This window comes from Hermetia illucens, chromosome 3 (assembly GCF_905115235.1).
Source record: "Hermetia illucens chromosome 3, iHerIll2.2.curated.20191125, whole genome shotgun sequence".
Classification (NCBI taxonomy): domain Eukaryota; kingdom Metazoa; phylum Arthropoda; class Insecta; order Diptera; family Stratiomyidae; genus Hermetia; species Hermetia illucens.
Genome location: NC_051851.1, coordinates 52,346,246 through 52,355,674, shown reverse-complemented (window position 1 = coordinate 52,355,674; position 9,429 = coordinate 52,346,246). Strand labels below are relative to the sequence as shown.

At 40.7% G+C, this 9,429-nt stretch overlaps 1 pseudogene; it reads right to left on the bottom strand.

Annotated features, from left to right (window-relative positions):
• Window positions 1-534: 534 nt before the first annotated feature.
• Window positions 535-9,429, bottom strand: part of LOC119652016 — a 49,380-nt pseudogene continuing 40,485 nt past the window's right edge.

The window sequence follows — 9,429 nt, the reverse complement described above, 5'->3', positions numbered from 1 at the left end:
GTAACTTTTTTTTGGGCAGACACTAAACGGAGAGTATTTCGAGGCCTAGGTACCATGTGCATGCATTACCACATTTTTTTTAAATTTTTCAGTTGAGAAGTTTCTGAGGACGGATCTTTGAAGTAATTAACGCCTTTTCTTTGCCTCCCAATTGCAACTAATGTCAAAACTAATACCTGCTACGGAAAGTACTAGTGAGGACTTTTCATTTGATACCCCATATGGAGATATTTGGTAAAAAAAATGAATGTGTGGAAACCCTCCTCGTTTAAGTGCAACGTACAGCAATGCAATTCACCGCATGCGTGGGGTTCACAGTTCTAAACTCTCTACCGAATTTCGTGCCAGTAGGTATAACCGCTCCTGAGAAATGCGCATGTGACAGACAGAGAGACGGCCAGACAGATGGCTTGTAATGAACTTATGGGGGGAGGAAGACCAGACGATCATCCTAATTGGCCGAGAACGACCTAGGGGGAAGAGCTATCGCAGAAACCTAAAAAGTTGGCGAAATTGACCGTAAGCGGGCACAGATCAAAATCGCTTCAGCCCTCTTCTCGCTCTAGCCTTAGCCTTCACTCCTTCTGTGCGAACTTCTTGGATGCCTACTGTGATTTTCTCAAGATCGGGCTGCGAAAACGACACTTTTGGTTTGCATTGTGATATTACCGGAATAATTATAACACCAGAAGGTCCACCGATCACCAGAATATCAACGGTATTCACATCAACTTTACATGAGTCAGAAATGAATTTTCAAGCACGGACAATATCCAAAGTTGAAACACCGGAAAGACGACGAGGATAGTACTTTCCTTTGGATTTTAGAACTTCTGCGGCAATTGGTACACACGAGTTCACAGGATTTGTAATAATCGCAATTAAAGCCTTTGGACAATTGTCCGCAATGGCAGAAGTCAAATCGCGAACGATACCAGAATTGGTGTTGAACAAATCATCTTGAGTCCTTCCAGATATACGTGACACGCCCGCGGGGATAACAACTCCATCGGCGCGTTTAAAACAATAAGCAACTTGCTCTGCTCCAACGTATCCTTTTACACCACTGGCTGTGCCCATGTGGGAAAGATCGGCTTCAAGAGTCAGTGCAGTGGCTGCTCGATACCACCAGATACTCCATTGAAAGTCCCTCGATAGTTACCTCCCGTCTTCACGGCTGACTCCGGTGCCAATCCAAAACTTTTTCCTATCTTACCACCAAGAACCGGTCCCCATGCCGCTACGCTCGCCTTGAACTCTGTATCGAAAGTAAAATCAGTAATGCTACAAAATAAAGTTCGAGTCAAAGTGGTTCAATTCAGATTCCGCCAGAAAGGACATCAATGGAGAAGAGTTGAGTTTTCTGGTGTTATCTGGTATGGACATTAAATTGAGTTAAAGTGGGCTAATTATTAAGGTTTTGTGTAAAATACAACCTTAATAAAAAAAATCGATTTGGTGTCTCTCTGTCTATCTGTACGTTTGTCTATCTGTCTGTTATTCTGTTCGTCGCACGCATTTTTCTAAGGAAACGGTCACAGCGATTGACATCAAATTTAGTGGAAAGTTAGAAACTGTAAAACTGTGTCATGAGGAGTATCAAATGAAAGATCTCGGTTAGCACCTTACGAAGCTGGTCTTAGTTTTCACATTTGTTGATCGTTTCTTTCACAGACCCATTTCTAGAAACTATTAAACCAAAAATTGAAAAAAAAATCAATAAGCTGGCACTATATGGTGCCTAAGCTCCGAAATACCTTCCATACCCTTATCTGCTCAACTAAAGTTAATAATATAATATTACTATAATTTTTAGTAATTGACTATCCCCCTTAAGTTCATCCTAGAATCAGGAAATTCTGCGCCAATCCCATCAAGTTTGGTGAAGATCGCACTATTACTAACAAAGCTGTAATAGATCAAAGTTGTCGCTCCGTGCTTCTGTGTGTGGATATTCTCACATAATATATGCATATATTACGTATTAGGTACTAATGGGAGAAATGTCCACTCAAATATTTTTATAAAAGAAATACAAATAACCTTTCATACCTGAAGCGTCCAGCTTCCCGTTTCCCGACTTGTTTCATTTATATTTAATGTATTAGGTTGTTGCATATAAAATGGCCGATTTTGCAATCAAGTTAAGTTAGTAGCAATTTTGCTGTATGAAGCCATCACCGATTGGCGCTGTTGGTGTCAGAGAATGAAGTATAGATACTCCTACATTTAATCAAGGAGTCATTTCAGTTTTGACCATCGTTGAGATAACAGGGAATAGAAAGGAAAAAAAGGATGGAAAAGCGCCAAGAACGTATACTTTTCCTGTATGAGTTCAAACTCGGTCATAATGCAGTGGAGGCGACCAGGAACATTAACAGCGCATTCGGAGCTGATACGGTAAGCGAACGAACAACACGGCGGTGGTTCGAAAAATTCCGGTCAGGCGACGTATACCTTCAAAGTGAGCCACGTGGGCATCCAGGACCATCGATTGACAACGACGAACTGCGTTTGCTAGTCGAATCCGACACACGTCAGTCTTTGAGAGGCATTGCAGAGGAACTGGACGTACATTATTCGACAGTTTCTCAGCACTTGCAACAATTTGGAAAGGTGAAAAAGCTGGGACAAATGGGTTCTGCATGCCCTTATGAAGCAAAACTTGCAAAACATACTCTCCCGCAACAGAAGCGATTCCTTTTTGCACAGAATAGTGACATGCGATGAAAAGTGAATATTGTACGACAATCGTCGTCGATCAGCACATAGGCTAGATGCTGATGAGCCACCGAAGCATATGCCGAAACCGAGCCTCCTTCCGAAGAAGGTAATGGTGTCTGTTTGGTGGTCTACAGCTGCAGTTGTCCCCTATTCTTTTTTGGCACCTGGAGAAACGAGGAAATGCACCAAAAATTGAGTATTCAACGGGCGAAATTGGTCAACAGAGGTGGTGTGATACTCTTTCACGACAATGCACGACCTTATCCAGAACAATGGTTCAAAAGCTGAACGAATTGCAGAATGAGACTCTGCCTCATCCACCATATTCACCGGACCTTTCGCCAATCGACTACCACTTTTTTAAGCATTTGCATTATTTTTTGGCGGAAAAACAATTTAGAAACGAAGAGACTGTCAAAATTGCCTTCGACGAATTATCAACGAATATCAACACCCGACAGTTGGACTTCTACGAAACTGGCATACATGCTCTTGAATCTCGCTGGGAGAAGTGTTTTGAATCGACTGACACCTATTTTGATTAAATAAATAAATTTTTGTAAGCTTTACTGTCATTTCAAATGTTAGTACCAAAATGGCCATTTCATTTGCAACGACCCAATAGAACAAGCAATATCGACAGACAAACAAAATTTAAAGCAGAAACAAAAAGTTGCTACGAGAAATTCTCAAATGTTGTTTCAGTTGAGAACGGTTTGAAATGAAACTAACCAGAATAACTATATCCACACTAGAAAGACTATATTCGAATAAAAGCAGACACCGTAGCCTCTTCATATGAGCATCTTTGTGCAGCTAGCAATTATGAGAACCGCTATTACGTTTAAATTTTTTTTGCAAACTTTTATATGAAAAGTTCATATAAGTTCTCCTAATTCAGGCTTTGCTTATGTAAATCATTTCCCAAAAAATATTCCTCACTGGCACATGTACGTTATCACAAGCTTCTCCTAAAACCCTTACAGAGCTCTGCTTGTTTCCAAAACTCATACGAAACAAAAAGGAGAGTTCAAGGATGAAAAGTTTGAAGTTTCAAATTTCACAGTAGTACAGAGTATGACCGAAACACCACCCATGGCAGAATGAGGAGGTGGAAGCTCCGGTTTTGAAAATTGCTATTTTCTAAACAAACTTGATTTAAACTCCGACAGAACGTATCAGGCATGACAAGTCTCAAGATAGAAAGGATTCCTTCTCTTCCTTCGTTTCTTTGCTTTTTCTCAATGGGGGCGAACATACAAAATATTTTCAGCTGAATAGATGATGGCGAACTAGTGGAACTTTCCAAGGGAAAAGTTTCTAGATGATAGCTTCCTGGATGCTACTATAGGAGTATGATGAAGTTTGTTGTCTTCTGGGTGAATTCTTATGCAGCGATGGAGCGCTGGGAGTCGGCATTCTGTACCCCCTTGCCATGTGTTGATTAGATTACAAGTTTTGAACTGGTTAGATTATAAAGTTTGATATGTGGCAAATTAGAAATATGGATTGTTCAATCCCTCAACAATATCCTTCTGGTTTCAACCGGGTTTGGAACACATATATATCAGTATTATACAGATTCAAGCTTATTTTCAAAAACGTCAAATAAGTGAAGTATTTATACAAACCTGAAGAAGTTGACGAAGACAAAAGAGTTTAGAAGTATCTCGACAGAAAACATCCTTGTGAAAGTTAAGCAATTCAAGTCATTTGGCAGCGATTGTTGAATGTTGAATGAAGCTTCAACTTCACCTTCCCAAAATCATTAAATTATTCCATCGCCCTGCCAAATTTCTTTCATAACGGTACAAATGTATATTTCTTTCTTCCATAACGGTATATATATACATTTATTGTAAAATGTTAGATTAGAACATTAAGAAAAATTTTGAGGACCGATTCCGGTGTTTTTTTTTTGTTTCTTCTTCCTAGTAAATTTTAACTGTAAATAAACGCCCAGATAAAATGGGTTACACTATGCCGACAAAATGAATTGCCAATGACTACTATTGATCGCGACTTTAAGGGGGTCATCCCGTGGGTCGGATCTCAGGAATCGAATCATTGTATCTAGATGTAATAAAGAAAGTGATTTTTTGATATTCGGAGTCGTTCAGAAATTATAGTGTTAAACACATAATATGTCACATGTCGATCGCCGCAATAAAGCACGTATTTATCGGTCCGAATAACGTTCAAATGATTTTGCTAAAAGGACAAAAATTTAAGCCAAGGCTGTACATGTGTTTTTTCAAGAAACCTAAGGTTTATGGGCTAGGTATAGCAGATTAATGGTCAGTTAAGATTTTAAGGCTAAAAATAGCATTCTACTTTTTAAATGAGTTTTTCTCGAAACTGCATATTGAAAATCTGCTGCCACCATAGGCCAAAATCTATCCAACGAAATTTTTTCAATCACCACTTATTCAGGACATATTTCTCTACAAGTCGCAAAGTAGGATAATTGCGATTCATACAGCAGTTTTTTTTATTCATTACAGACGTCCTAAGAAAACATCACAATTCACAAAAAAAGTTTATCAAGGCACCAAAAATCTAACTTTTAATATTTTTCAATAATCCTAGTTTGCGGACTGTGGTTAAGTTCGCACGTTAAAATCCCGTTTACATTTTTTCTTTAAGATGATCAATGCGCCCTGTAGCGTGGCAGCAGAAAAACACATCTTTTTGGAGATAGGTGTGTAAATTGCTCTATATTTCAATAATGAACTACGCTATCGAGCTGGAACAAATATTACGCATTCTCAAGATATCAATAAATATATGGTGAATTCGCATTTGTATCTTTATCCAGTTCTTCGGAATAAATTTCTAAAAATGCGCGAAAAAAACGGGATGACCCTCTTAATTAAAGGCTCATTTAATGTTGAAATTCCATAATTTCTTTCTGAATAAAGTGCGTATGACAGACAGACCAATTTATATACAATGTAACGATCCCTACGAGGTTACACCCAGAAGGGAAATATACACTACTTTGAAACAACAGTTCAGTTGGATGAATTTGCGTAAATGATGCTAATTGCAATGAGAAAACGAAGTTTATTCGAATCATTGCAGAAGCCATAAATTCCATAAACTGACTGTCCAGCAAAATAAAAGCGAATACAGGATGGCCCAAACGGGCTCCATATACATATACAAAATAAAAGAGAGAATGTATTATTGAACAGCACACCAATAGCCACCTTATTTTTCCATTCGGTTACTCTATGCTGAAAATTCCCAATCATATTCTGGGGAGTCTTCTTTGTAATTTACGTAATTTCACTCCAGATCATAGATTTCAGGACCTTTTTTGGTTAGTTTAAATGCACCTTGCTCGTCAGATCGACTCCCTCTCAGCAGCATTAAACCTTCGTGGCAATATGCTAAGTCGCTCCATTTTGTCGGAACCATATTCTGGATAAAAATATTCACCTGCTACGTAAAACGGTGATAAACAAATTAACACGTCCAATTAACCACTACCGTTGATAGTCACGTTCAATACTTCCTTTTCTAAAAAGTAAGGCTCTATGGTTACCTTTGTCGAGACTGCGGCAAACAATGACGCTAGAGGAATGTTTCTTTTCTTTTGATATTCCCAGCTAAATCCAAATGAGCTTCACACATTGGAAAAACTTCTTTCCAATCGGCCGAGTTTTCGCCGTTTATATTTAAAATTCTCTCCCAAAATTCCAGCTCAATATCAGCTATTGGGTCATCTGAATTTTATACGGGTGCATGTTCAGATCCTCTTTAACGATTCGTCGCCCAGAGGTGAAAAGAATCTTCATGGCTAGAGAATCTCGACGCATTGGTCTGTGCGGCGTTCGTTTCGTCCTGCTTGCACATTTTCGATAGTGTTCTCGGTCATAGTAGAACTCAGGGCCCCGTGATTTATAACCCTCGACGCTCTACCTCTTCTTCTTTTTCTTCGGCCTTTGTCCCGTTCACAAGGGGGGTCTTCGCGGTCATTTCGCCTTATCAAATGACTGATTTGGATGCAGTCGCGAGGCTTTTAAATCCCCACCCAACGTATCAAGCCACCGTTGTTTCGGCCTGCCTTTTGGTCGCTTAACATTGACTTCGATGATCAGACCAATCTTATCATCATCAACGGCGCAACAACGAGTATCCGGTCTAGGCCTGGCTTAATAAAGAATTCCAGAATCCTGGTTTTGCGCCGAGGTCCACCAATTCGATATCCCTAAAAGCTGTCTGGCGTCCTGGCTTTAGGCCATCGCTCCATCTTAAGCAGGGTCTGCCTCGTCCTCTTTTTCTACCACATATATTGCCCTTATAGATTTTCCGGATGGGATCATCCTCACCCGTACGGATTAAGTGACCCGCCCACCGTAACCTATTGAGCCGGATTTTATCCACAACCGGACGGTCATGGTGCTCATAGATTCCGTTGTTATGTTGGGTTACGGAATCGTCTATTCTCATGTAGGGGGCGAAAAATTCTTCGGAGGATTCTTCTCTCGAACGCGGCCAAGAGTTCGCAATTTTTCTTGCTAAGAACCCAAGTTTCCGAGGAATACATCATAGTCTTGTACAGTAAGAGCTTTGACCCTATGGTGAGACGTTTCGAGCGGACCAATCTTAGCAAGTGAATTTTCGGCAGCGCGAATTACGAAGACATTTCCCTCGCAATTTTTCCACGATCGGTGCAACCCCACATCGATTGCGGATATCCTCATTTCGGATATGGTCTTCGTCTCCATTAGAGAGAGTCAGTTCTTTTATAATTGATCAAAACTCACAACCATAGAGAGCGCCAGACATTGCGGTAAATTTTAGGTTTGAGACGTTCGTTGGTACGTCCATCACAAAGAACATCACCAACTTCATAACGCAGTCCTCCATTGGCTGATATCATTGGCCCGAAATATTTAAATCGCTCAGTTCTGGATAGATCACTGCCCCTGACAGTGACTGTGCCTGTTTCATGGGGATTGCTAGTCAAAAATTCAATTTTATTTAGATTCAATCTGAGATCGAGTTTCATGAAGCGATCGCTCCATTTTCAGACAAGTTGCTCGAAATCAATTTTTGCTATTAGATGCTAGGAAAACATCATCTGCATGTAGCAGTGTATAGGGCGCTGGACTTTGGATGTTTCAACGATCTCGCGAATACGGTTGTCAAGGATGGGTTCAAAAATCTTCATGGTATGGGAAAGTAGCCGGATCGGACGGTAATTTGAACATTCTGCTGGACTCCCCTTCTTTTTCCATATAAGGACTATAGAACTTTTTTGCCAGTCAGATGGTGTACATCCTTCCTGAATAGCCCGATTTAAGAATTCACTGAGCGGCAGTGTTGGCTCCCAGGTCTTCACTTTCCAGAGCTCAGATGCGATTTCGTCAGGTCCTGTGGCTTTCCCCGATTTCATCCGTTTTATTGTTTCCTCGACTTCAATTGCGTTGATAGGCGGAACTCGACATCAGAACTCGTTCTGATGTCAAAATTGTTATAGGTAAACATGCTGCGGTCAACTTACAATACCAGGTTAATGGTAAGAGGAGAAACGTCATAGTTGCCTCTACCTGCTTACCCTATGATTCTTTGTTCCCTCCGCCTACACAAGAACTAAGGGATCTGGTAGTGTGTGCAGAATCAAGTGGCCTTGAACTTTTAATAGGTTGTGATGCGAACGCTCAGCATATTTGTTGGGACAGTAGCAAATGCAATCCTAGAGGAGAGAAGCTGTTTGATTTTATCACTTGAGCTGCTCTGATGACCGCGAACATAGGGTGCCCCCCTACGGGATCGAGATTTCGGAATGGTGTATAGAAATTCCCAATGCGCCGTTGATTTAATTGGCAGTTGGTGTCTCAGGCATGGACTCTCCGTAAACCCAAATAAAGCCACAAAGATATTATTCACAAAAGGCAGGAAACTGTGTAGGCGGACCTTTGCCTCGATATAGGAACCTAGGCCACAGGTAGTAATGTGGATACATAATATGTTACTAAGGTAAAAGGCAAAAGGTAAAAAAGGGTTAAGGTAAAACAGAAAAGTTTGCGCTGTAAACTAGTCACACTGCAAAGAACTGTGTGCCTGGGTATCACTGGTGCCATGAGCACCACATCCGGCGCAGCTCTGAATGCTTTACTCAATTTGCAGCCCTTGGATTTGTTTATTCAGAGCACTGCAATGAGAGCAGCTCATAAACTAATTCGATTAGTCTATGGGAAAACAATGTTCGTGGGGGACACGGAGCAATGGAAGAGGCATTGGGAGAACTGAATCTAGTTTTCGCAATGCCTTTCGATTCTCATATCCCCATACATCTGTTTGATAGAAGTATGATGTTATCTTGAAACGGAGAGAAAACTGAGACGAACCAGAAGAATGCGTGTCAGGATATACTGACGTTTTCGATGGCTCAAAGACAGAAAATGATTCTCGAGCAGGAGTCTACCTCTCGAGTAAAAACGAGAAGTGGGCTTTTCCTTTGGGACAATATACAACGGTCTTTCAGGCTGAAGTGTATGCGATCCTAAAGGCAACCGGGATGATTGACGAAGGGTTAAAAGGCAAGCGCATCGCAATCTGTAACGATAGTCAAGCTGCATTGAGGGCGTTGAGTAGTACTTTGACCACTTCAAAAATCGTTCAGGAATGTTGAAACCGATTGAATTCTGTTTCCGGATTCAATATGGTGAATTTACTCTGGGTACCTGGTCA